Consider the following 12,366-nt stretch of genomic DNA (forward strand, 5'->3'; position numbering starts at 1 on the left):
TCACAGAATCTATTTAAAATGACTACTATTGTAAAAACAAAAGATTTATTGTTTCTAAAAATGTAAAAACCTCATAGATTTGACACTTGGAGTATTAAGTATTTATTTTGCAGGACACCCTCTGAGGCTGGCTTTGTGTGAGCCAGATGGACAGAAGAGGCAGACTTCTTTCAGCTTCCAAGTACCATCACTTTCCTAACTGTCCCCACACTCCAGCGTTGCCTGAATCCCTGCCACTCCCACCTTCCTTGAGGCCTGTTGTCCTACCTTAAGCTTTCTCTGGGCTGTCACTGCCATAGAAATCTGTCAAGGTCGCTCTCCCACCATGTTTCCGTGATGGCGCAGGTGGCTGTTGCTATTCTGCCACTACCGACAACTACTGAGAAACCTGAGCTGGAACCAAGTTCAGCAGGAGGCGGGCTGCCCATTGCGTCCACTGAGAAGAGACTTCTAGAGTGCGGCACATTAGAACCCTTTCCCCTATTTTTTCATTTGCGAACAAAGAGGGGCAATATTTTATAAGTGCAATGGGCCAGGGCCTTTGCATATGTTAGCATTTCAGCTCCTTATAACCTCAGAGCAGATATTTGCATTTGATACATAGGAAACCAAAGTTCAGTCTACATCTGGTCAATGTCACTAAGAAGACACCAGAAGTTTGATTCATCGAAGACTAAAACAGAATACGATCACATCTAAATCAGAGTAAATGAGGGAGGCTGTAAATTCAACCAGACAATTCACTGTTGACTACCATATTCTGTTACAGACACTGAGTGGCCCTATCTGTTTGAAGTAGTAGAAATTTGTGAGGCTTTATTCAAGAGACATACTTGCTATTGTGATTCAGGAAGCCACAGCGACATAGTGATTTCCATGTAGTGAAGAAGGCCATGGCAAGGAATTCTCAACTCAGAGTCAGTTTTCCTTGCAGACAAATTGAATGATTTAGAAGGCACAGCTCAGAGTGAACCTAGCCAAGGACTGAAATGCAGTCCTTGTGGTAATGTAGTAAGAGGAACACAATTAATTGCTTTGACTCCTAAGTTGCCTCGTTCATGCCATACCATGTACTGAAGGTAATTATGTAAGTGCTGTGAGATTTAAAACTTAAATAGTAGTTTTGTGTGTAGTTATTTGTATAAAGTTGAGGGTCTACATATAAGTCTGCATACCCTATTTTACCAATGGCTTTCCTCCATCGCTAGGAATGCCTGGAGGCTAACAGAGTACTAAATGGCTGAATCTAGCAGAATGTTATTACGTTTTATAGCTTCGCAGATGAAAATAGGGCATATTCACACTCCTTGAGAAAAGGTCCCCCGCGTTCTTTGAATTACTTGTCCTTAGCCACTATTAGTCCTTCTGAAGCCCAAATTTAAAGATATTGCTGTAGACCAATCTCCCCAACCCCAGGCTATTCTGTCCCTCAGAAGATGTTGTTAATGGGTAAAATACATTTTGGTTATGACAACTGAGTGGAATGGAGAGGTACTGCTGGTCTACTGATTTCTAGTGAGTAGAGCATAAAACAGCCCTTTCAGAAAATGTTATAACATCTGAAATGACACAAATACCTATGTTGCCAAGTTGGAGGAAAAATGCCACTCTGTCTTTTTTTCTGTCTCTATAAATGTACACACACACACACACACACACACACACACACACACACACATATATACATATATATGTCTATAATATAATATAATATAATATAATATAATATAATATGGCATAATTGATAATCATAGGCATATGACCTCTAAAGAACAAGTCAGATAAGCTGCACCATGTAAGACTATTCATTTAACCAGACTAAATCCTTAGCATGGTGTGCAGTGCGCAAAACCAGCCAATGGCCAGCCAGCTACCTAAACCCCAGGACCAGTATTGTAAATGAGCATGGGATTTACTTGGGTGGAATGGCTGTGATGTACAGTCATGCCTTTAGTCTAACTAGGGAGACTAACCACACTTTAATTCAGCAAGACTTATCAGAAGGCCAACCCTCGAAGGGGGACTTTGCAATGAACTTCTGTCCACAGAGCTTCTTGGTATGTACACATTTTCAGTCACATCCAAGGAGGATTCTTGATTTATAGAACATCATACACTTGCTTGCTTTTCATTTTTAATGTTAGTAAATATTTATTAAAGAAAATATTTACCATCCAGAAAAGCTGAGTTCAAATCCATTGTAAGAATGATTTTGCTGATATTGGAAAGGAAAGACTATTTTGAAAGAAAAACAGTACCATGACCTCACTGAATCTTTTGTCATAATTAGTGTACGCCTATGTTTGTTCCATATTTCCCATCATTTACTTCAGAGTGTCATATTGTGCTCTTCTGTTAGCAACTATTCACCAAAATCACCTCTAATACACTGCCCAGATCCCTTTGTAACAAGCATTGCCAGTAGTACATGAGGGGATACATGAGTGCTCTCACACTCTAAGACAATGGGTTCTAGTACCTCTCTAGGCAGAAAGGCTCTCCTGCACTCACCAACAGAAGAGTAACTAGTCGTGTACTGTGAGATACTTAGGAATATGGTTAGGCATTAGGAAACTAATTTTTATAAACACTTTTAAGTTTTTAAGAAATATATTTTATTTTCATTTACTTCTTAGAGAGTCACACAAAAAAATGAGGGAGGGAGGGAGAGAGAGAGAGAGAGAGAGAGAGAGAGAGAGAGAGAGAGGGAGAGAGAGAGCATGAGTGTACCAGGGCGTCTAGCCACTGCAAAGTAACTCCAGATACATGTGCATCTGGCTCACATGGGTTCTGGGGAATAATCAAACCTGAGTCCTTAGGTTTTGCAGGCAAGTGCCTTAACTGCTAAGCCATCTTTTTATTCCTTAATCAAACTTTTTAAAGTGTTTTCATTTTACTTAATTTTAACTGTTTGCTACTGTATTAAAGAGTACAACTTAGGAAAACAACAATAAAGAAACTGAGGGTGGGAGAAGCAGATTGAACTTATTTAAACAGAAAAAATTATGAAATACTAAGACAAATAAAATTCCTGATAAATCTGTGAATAGAGGAATTTAATCTTCTGACATTAATGTGCATGAATATATTGAAGTAAAATGTTATGTTATCCATTTTTTAAACAATGTGACTGTTTTGGGGTTGGAGCAATTCTAAGAATTTAGATAATTTCAGATTTGGATAGAATATTTTTCTAAGTACTTATAGTATAAATAATCACAATTTTAATACTTTAAAAGAACTTCACCGAGGCCAACCAGAGCATGGGAGGCAGAGGGAGGCAGAGCCTTGTCACTCAGCGCTGCAAGCAAAAGATGGCTGCCATCTAGGGACACACAAGCAATGACAACTGGGTGCAAGAAAAGTCAGAGGGGACAGTGGTACCAATTGGCTGTGTTTCCTGGTTTCCTGGGTAATCTGCTGGTCATGAAGCTTGTAGAATCCGAGGCTAGGGCTCCTCCTTAGCTGGCCTTGGAGAGAGCAGGATGGGGCATATAAATCTCAGGGTATAAAGGCAGAGTACATTGGGCTTGGGGTACGGGTTCAGAAAGGGGAACTGACTGGCCTCTAGACAGCCTGAGACTGAATCACAATAACAAAATGAACTCTGTGTATGTTGACTTTCTTATTGCTGTGATATCAACTTGGGATTCCCTTATCTTGAAAATTCTAGAGGTCCAAAAATTGCAGAGTTTTAGAGAGTAGAGTATAAAAATCCCCTCCAAAACATCATGAAAGTTGAAATGAAGCAATCAAGTATAAGTTTAAAGAGCCCTTGTGGGTCATGCATGCCACCATGTGTCCCAAATATGTGACAAACACAGTCCGAGAAGCAATATCTTAGGGGCATTGTCATGTGTGTTTAAGGTATGAATTCGGTTGATTTTGAGATTAAAAATATTTTGATGTATTTTTGAGTCAAGGTGGCAACTGTAGCCTTTTTGGTGCTGGAGGGTTTGAACTGACAGCTTGATTAGGTAATATAAAAATTAGAGATGTTTTCTATAAGCAACGTGGAGAAGCATTTGTGTTGGCCGTGGTCAGAGACAGGGTAAGAGATTATGGTGACAAGCTGAGAAAAAGGAAAAGAGAGCACAGGAGTCAGAAGCCCAGTCTGCATTGACCTGCTATGAAGCTCCGATGGTCTTCCATTGTCTAAAGGATACAGATAGAGCAATCTCTTCAAGATGTTATCTTCAGCATCTAAGTACACAAAAATCACTAGTTAAGTGATTTCACTAGCTTGAAAATGTAATTGAACCCTTGATACCAAAAGAAGAAAAGTAATTATGTCCTGAATCCAAACTTTCAGCATCTTAGAACAGGCAGCCAACGGGTGCTAGAAGTATGGTCTCAGTGTCTGAGGAAAAGTTGTCTTCCGAAACAGAAGAGGTCATCTTCAATTATAGAGCTTGAAATGGTGACATTATTTGTGGTGATGTCATCTCCAAGGACAATTTCCTGGGATTTAGGACTGGGACATCCTTAGGTAGAGATCCACTTGAGTTGATATAGGTTCTGTGCTATTATTATGTTATGTGGGTATTATCCTGGCATTGTAACTCTCGTGTGCTTTGAGGGCAAAGTTGAATGTGAATGCTTCACTTGTTACCTATTTTTGTTCCAGTCTTTTTAGGTGGAAGCATAGCCAAAAATGGAGATATTGACACTACTGCAATAGCAACAGTGGTCAGAAACTCAGTGATGTAGGGTGGCATAGTTTAATCAAGACTTTGATTTAGGGTGACTGGATCTCAGCACTCCCTGAAATTCAAGGAGGTTTTCTCTGGATGGATGTTAATGAAAATAGATTGAAAATTATATGATCAGATTTGAGTACATGTTGTTAATTAAAATGTCTGTGGGTGATCTTAGAGGACCAGTATTAACCTGTGGACAAACCCACCAATTCACCTAAAGTTGCATTGTCTTTGTTGATGGCACTCTAGATGGGTAATGCACAATACTTAAATAATACCCTCATGGCATGTATTAGCCTAGCCAAGTTCGCTAACACGTGAACCTAAGTGGTATCCATGTGGAAACTGTGGTTGACTTGGAGGGCCCAAGGCTCTGGATTACAAACTAACGAGAGCACCCAGGATAGTAGTGATGAAACCAATAGTCACCAGGTTTGACCACACTTCGCTTTCTGATGTTGATATTTCTTCAGTACCATTCCCAAGGGATAGGTTGTCTATTTTCATCATTATAGGGTATGGTGTTGGATTTATTTTTATCCATGACTGCTATTTAATTAAGTAGAATATTCTACTTCCTTGGTGGTTCAGTATGTCTAAGGAAATGGACTTAAAAAATATTTTAATTTTATGCAAAGAATACAAGGGCAGAGCCTAAATCAGTCATACACCTGTAACCAAAATATTGAAGAAGGTCTTTTGAGTTGTGGAAGTTTGGTCTCAGTAGTCTTCTATGGGTGCTTGGTCGATGGTACAATCTGTAATTTACAGGTTCCATAGCACACCTCCCTTTATCTGACTCAATACTTGATGGAAGTAAATTTAAAAAAAAAATCCCTAAAAACAAGAGGACATTTTACTGAAGAGCCAAATAAATGGTGAATATTTATAATAATTGGGATAAAGCCCCTCTCCTGCTGTTAAATATAGGAAATTCAATAGGAAGTTATTTTTATATTGCTCTTTGTTATGAGCTAGAGTACCTTGAATTTAAAAGGCTGTGTAAGAATTGAACTATCACTTGGAATTTAAGTAAGAGTTCTTTGATGAGCTCAGTAGGCTTCTCAATTAAGCCAGTTGTCTGTGACTGCACAGGGAGATGGAGCTTTCGTTAAATGTCTTGTTTCAAGAAATTGGTGTTAGAAACTTTGAGAAGTAAAATGTGTGCATTGATGATATCCACAACTCCTAAAAGAATAAGGGGTTTCGAGCCTTAGTACATGTACGTTTGGAAAGCTTGATATATATTCAGGATATCTGTAGGAAAGAGGTTCATAAGATTTGTTACTAAGAAGGAACACCTTCAAAGCAAGGACACCAAAATTTATAATGGTGTGTGGATGGGCGACATGCTGACCAGGCCATGCAGTGCTAACATAGCAGTCTAATTTTTTTTTAATCTATTGTGCAGACCTCAGGTCCTGCTGTTTATTAGGGTTTTGATAACAGAAAAGACAACAGTGTCTAAGTGAGTCCTCCACTCTGGACCCAGTTCCATCTGCACAGTGTTGTACAGTCATTGCTACTCAGTTATTCCCAAGGATGTGACAAATCCCCAAGGACCTTTTGGGGCACAAATGACCTCCTCCAGCACATGATATCGCTTCAGGTTCTCCAGACAGTGACAGTGCATGTCACATCCTCTTCCATATAGAATATGACAGGGGTCCAGGCTTACCTCTGTCCTGTCTCAGGAAGGGCTCAGTAGCAGTGCTCAATGTGTTGAGTGCTGATTTGGTGATCCAAGGAGTAATGGGAAAATTAGTGTGAAGGTTCAGGGACTGTGATGGCCTTTATCTAGGAGAGCCTGGTATCTAGTACATTTTGTTCTAATAGTGGATACCGGAGGGTCCAGAAAACTAGCTTCTTGTGCCAATTGCCCATGGGCTATCTATATCCATCATGGATGGTCCAGAGCCCTGAGGAGGCATGGTAAGAGATGTCCAAAGCCTTGATTATAGAATCTCTAAGGAAACTAAGACATGTGCTTGTTTTTTTTTTCCCTAAACCAATGGTTCTAGTAATTGAAATGTGTTTTCTAGAATAGCTCTTCTAAAACAAAATAAGCAGACTTCTGGCTGAAAATATGCATTGCAATTGTACTGTGATTGTGGATTCCTAAACAGTTCCCAATGATGTTTGGGCAAAAATAAGCTCTTTGAGAGGGGCAGTATTGGCTTAGAGGAGAGGCCAGACTCTGGTTGTGAGGAAATAGATTCCCTTTGACCTTCATTGTCTTCCTGTCAAGATCATGCACAGTGTACACATTGGGAGATGGTGTTTCATTGTAAACCTTTGATCCCAGCACCATGGCCACACATAAATAGGTGTTTTGCCTTATGAAATGGCACTAGGACGGAAGATTAAACGTCACAGTGTAGGTTCTGGTACAGCCTTCTTCTGGACATGGACATATCTCACCATTTTAGACAATTGATGCTATTTGAAATAACTTAACATTGAGTGCTCTCTGGCATAACTTATGTTATTTTCTTTCTATGGGTTCCAGAAGATCTGTCTTCACTTCTGCCATCCTGTAGCATCCTTCTGCACATATATTGATCTTGTAGGCCTATCCTTTCAGCCTGCAGGTGAAGCAAAGTTCTTCCCATATTCTTCATGGTTGCCTTTGAATAGCTGCTTCTTTTTATGCCAGTATGAATGGATTTTCAGCCACTGATGATTTCTTAAAGGTTTTCTTATACCCATCAAAGTTACACACATATTCTGTTTGCTGATTTTTATGTTTGCTTGCAAAATATTTGTTCCAATTAGGTTGTTGTGTTGAAATTTATCCTGTAGCTGCTAAAAACATAAATGAAAAACATTTTTATGCAGTGTAAATCAAAGTATGGTGATTCAGATGGTGGTCCCTACAGTTTTTGCCTCATTTTTCATAGTCACAAGCCCTGAACCTTGGTCTTTCATTAGTGTGTGTGTGTGTGTGTGTGTGTGTGTGTTGGGAATAACTAGGCAGAGCTGAGCTCCCTCTTATCCAGGTGAAGAACATCTTTAGTGGTTAAAGACTAAATTGAGACCAGGCAGTCCAGGGGGTTGGACCTCTGGGAAGGGTCCTAGAAGCTCTGTTACATGAGGAGCCACTGAGGAGACCTGGCTTAGGCAGCTAATGCTCTGCCCTGATCCCATTGTTCTGGATGTTTTCATGTATGACTCAGGATTGCATGTTGTTCAAAACCAGCTGGTTTTAATTTGAACAGATTTTAGTGTTGTCTTGGTTGTTGATGGAAGTACCCCATTGAAGGTAGACTATGCTGTAGGTAGAAATAACAGAGAGATTAAGAAGGATTTGTAATTGAGAAATATACCATCTCTGTGACCCAGAAAATGTACTAAAATATGTCACATATCTATGCCATTATGAGTGTGTTGAGCACAACCCTGTGGAGGAGGCTGTCATCAGGGTGAGCTTACAATGGAGTTGCTATGGGAAGGTGAGACAGTGAAGTTCTTGACAGCAAAGGCAGCAGTGTCGCTGAGGTAGCCCCCGCAGTGGCCTGTGAGAGGAGTGTTTTCCCTCTGAAGCTAAAGGAAAATTACAGGTGAAAGGCCAATGAAATCCCTAATGGAAAAAAAAAAAAACTTAACCCAATTTATATAATGCAAAGTGGTCACTTGAGTCTATTCGGGAAAAAATTAGTGATTTCAGTAATGATAGGATTGAGTATAGAGACCTAAAAAGATGGCATCTCAACATTGCATTTTCAAAATCCACCCTGAGAGTCCTTTCTCTGTCTTTAAGGCTTTTAAAGGCTTATGAACAGGAAAAGTTAGGCTAGGTGGAAAAGGATAGGTAACTACATATTATATAATATAGTTTAATCCTTAAAGGTTCTGCTTTAACTTACATTGGGGCAGGTTAACTAGTTTCAAAGGGACCTGGGGTATGATTTGCATGGGTGTGTCTGCGTAGGGCTGTGTGAGTGCACAGAGGCCAGATGTGGACTTCGGTGTCTGCTTCCATTGTTACTCTGCTCACTTACCAAGGCAGCATCTCCAGCTTGCACCCAGAGCTTGCTAATTCAGCTTGTGGGGCTAGGCATCTAGCACTGTGGGTGCTTTGGCTCCTCCTCCCGAATGCTGTGAATACAGATAGGCCATCACACCCACCTAGCATTTACACTGAGCATCTGAGCTCTGCTCCTGAGGCCTGGGCAGCAAGCACGTTATCCACTGAATTGGCTCCCTAGCCTATCAAGCTCATTACATGGTGTCGAAAACCTTGAAAATTTTAAGTTATCACATACTGTATCAGGACATCTGTGTTATACCCAGATAGGACATCTTAGGATGACAGATATTGTGACCCAGGATAATTTAGGAACACTATGGTTAATGTGAGGGGTAATTACTTTGTCTTGATTTAATATTTGCTTTCCAATGATTATAAACAATGTGATGTGTACAGATAATGGAATCTTTTGTGAACTGTATAATCTGAGACACAGATAGGTTAAGGCCATGAATCCTTGAAAATGGATGCATCTTAGCAAATGCTGAAGTTAATTTAGAACCCACAAGGTGAAGACATGAAGTGCAAGGTCCTTATTATCTTGTTATTAAAAACTGTAATATTTTGGATTTTTATATTTTTGTGGACAATTATTTGTAGATGTGTGTGCATACATATATCTATTTATTATATATTTATATATTATTTGATTACCATTAATTGCTTTCACGTCTACATTTTTATTTCATTCCCTTCTCTCCATCCGCTCAACGATTTTAGCCACTTAATAACACTATTTTTAGTTTTTGTCTCAATGTCATAACTCAGTTCAGATCATGTAGGTGTTACAGTGAGGGAAAGCTCCTAATAGTCTGCTTCAAAAAGAATTGTGTCATTCTAAGCCTTCCAGTTTGCCTCTGAAGGATTGTTGTCTCACTGGAGAGCAGTAACAGCCCCTCCTTGAGACAGCACCATAATCCCCTTGTCCAAAATATCAGTTGCTTTTCTCAACACTTACGAAGACCTAAGCACACTCTTGGCAACTTCTGTTATTTAGGCAATTCAATACCCTTTGCACGTGAAAATGATTGCAATATTGGAATCCTTGCTCCTGTTGTATGAAAAATTGATCTGATAACCTGCAAGGATGCACCCTGTGTTAGTTCTAAGGTTCTGAGACATGCAACTACCATCCACCAATAAGAGAATAAGGAGGAAAGAAGACATGTCAGCTGTTACCCACACCCTAAGAACAGACAAATGGGCTGCCTGGTCTGGGCTCTGTAAAACCCAAGCAATGATGGGAAGTCCTACAAAATACTGGCCTCAAAAAGTATGGCTCAGTTGTTTTGCCTGTTGTCATGGGTGTCCTTCCCCCTAGGTTGTATATAGCTCCAGAGTTTAATCTACTAGCAAAGGATCCTCTGGGAGACATGGTGAAGCCAAGTAGCCATAGGAAAACTCAGCAGCAGGCAACAGTTTAAAACATGAGCTTGAGTTCTGGACATGCTTCTCTGTGTGTGGTCTGGAACCAGTTCGGAGGCCAAGTGCAGACTCCTGAGCAGCCTTTCAAAAGGCAGCAGACATGGACACACCATCTGCAACAGCCTTAGTTGGTGTGTAACGGTTAAAGTGTCTCCTGAGGGCAGGATATAACAACACACTGATGCTTGGGCAGGTAACAGGCACAGTTTGCAATGGCTTAGACTACTCATGAAATGTGGATGGTGGTTATTCAAATATGAGATGATGCTCTTGGACAAGGAAGAGGCCAAAGAGAGGTAGTTGTATGGGAAAGCAGTAAGGTCAAGGAGGTTGGGTTAACCCTCATTCCTCAGCATTCCCTTGAATTGCCTGTGTGTAATCATCTGGTACGTTTTCTGGGTGAAGTGTATGGCTTATAGGTGGTGGATTGACCAACTTCTTAAAAATAGTAGCTGACCAGGGCTGTAGAGATGACTCAGCAGTTAAAGGTACTTTCTTACAAAGCCTGACAGCCTGAGATTCAATTCCCTAATACACAAGTAAAGCCAGATACACAAAGTGGCTCATGCATCTGGAGTTCTGCAGTGGCTGAAGGCTCTGATGTGCCCATTCGCTTTGTCTCTTCTTCTCTCTCTCTCCCTCTCTCTGTCTCTCTCTCTCCCTGTGTCTGCTTTTTTCTCTCTCTCTCAACCCTCCCAAAAATAATAAATAAATTTAAATAAATAAAATATTTAAAAAATAGTAATGGAACAAACACTCTACAACTAGGGCCTCAAATCTGTCATGTAAAGATGGCATTCATAAACAACAGGGGGAAAAACAGTATTACTCCTAATAATGTTAATAAGATTTAGTTTTTATATTGTTCAGAAAAGATTCACTCTAAAATGAATGAATTAGGCAAGTTACATGCTAATTTTGAAATCCATTCTTATTTGAGACAGTTAAGAAGGATAGTGTCCTTTTTCCGTCTGGCAGCAGCCATCAGACGTGAGCCGACCTGGGTGCGTACAGGTACATCCAGGGGCGTTGGAGGAAGAAGCAATGGGACTGATGCGCTTCCTGCTGCGGTACTGCCAGCTCCGCGCCCCACGCGACCCGACGAGGCGCGCAGGCTGGGTTACAAGGCCAAGAAAGGTTATGTCATATACAGGACTCGTGGGCGCCGTGGTGGTCAGCAAACGCCCAGTGCCTAAGGGTGCAACTTACGGCAAGCCTGCACACCACAGTGTTAACCAGCTGAAGTTTGCCCGAAGTCTTCAGTCTGTCGCCGAGGACAGAGCTGGACGTCGCCGTGGAGCTCTGAGAGTCCTGAATTCTTTCTGGGTTGGCAAGGATTCCACATACAAATTCTTTGAGGTTATCCACATTGATCCATTCCATAAAGCTATCAGAAGAAATCTGGACACCCAGTGGATCACCAAGCCAGTCCACAAGCACGGGGAGATGCGCGGGCTGACTTCTGCAGGCCGCAAGAGTCGTGGCCTTCGGAAGGGCCACAAGTTCCACCACGCTATTGGTGGTTCTCGCTGTGCAGCTTGGAGAAGGCGCAATGTCCTCCAGTTCCACCGCTACCGCTAATAGAAGGGATGTTTGTAAAATCCACACCTAATAAACAATTTAGGACAGTTACGTCGTTTAAAGGTGTTATTTGTCTGTTAAAAGTAGACCACAGTTCTTTTCCTGAATGCTTTGTGACATTGTCAAAAGTGCAATAATGTTTGACGACTATAAGTGATGGTGTATCTTGTTTCTTATAAGAGAAACTTGTCTTTGCATTGTCTTATTAGGGAGTTATGTACAGTGTTTGAGACATGCTGTATGGTACAGGAATAAAATAAAAACTTTGAAAGAGAAAAAAAAAAGGATAGTGAAAACGTTTATATATCCTATGAATGATTATGTGACAAAATGTACCAGAGTTATAAATGCATATTTCTCAAGTTCCCCAATTTTGACATATTTATTGTAGAGCTATCTTTAAAGCCATTCCAAAATTATAAATTTGTAAGTTTAATTATTGGTAGTAGTAACAAAGTATTATATAAATTATATACTATCCCTTACAAAAAAATACTATGCATTAAAAAACTAAAAAAAAAAAAAAATCACAAACCAAAAAAATCAAGTTACAAGCACAAACCTTAGTGATTACAGAATCTTCAAGCCATATTTTGTTAGCATGTGAATGCCCCAAATCCAGAGGTTTAT

The 12,366-nt window shown here is 40.3% G+C and overlaps 1 pseudogene; it reads left to right on the top strand.

Annotated features, from left to right (window-relative positions):
* The first annotated feature begins 336 nt into the window (after window positions 1–336).
* On the top strand, window positions 337–11,736 carry LOC101616803 (annotated as a pseudogene).
* The last annotated feature ends 630 nt before the right edge of the window (window positions 11,737–12,366 follow it).

Source organism: Jaculus jaculus, chromosome 16 (genome assembly GCF_020740685.1).
Source record: "Jaculus jaculus isolate mJacJac1 chromosome 16, mJacJac1.mat.Y.cur, whole genome shotgun sequence".
NCBI lineage: Eukaryota > Metazoa > Chordata > Mammalia > Rodentia > Dipodidae > Jaculus > Jaculus jaculus.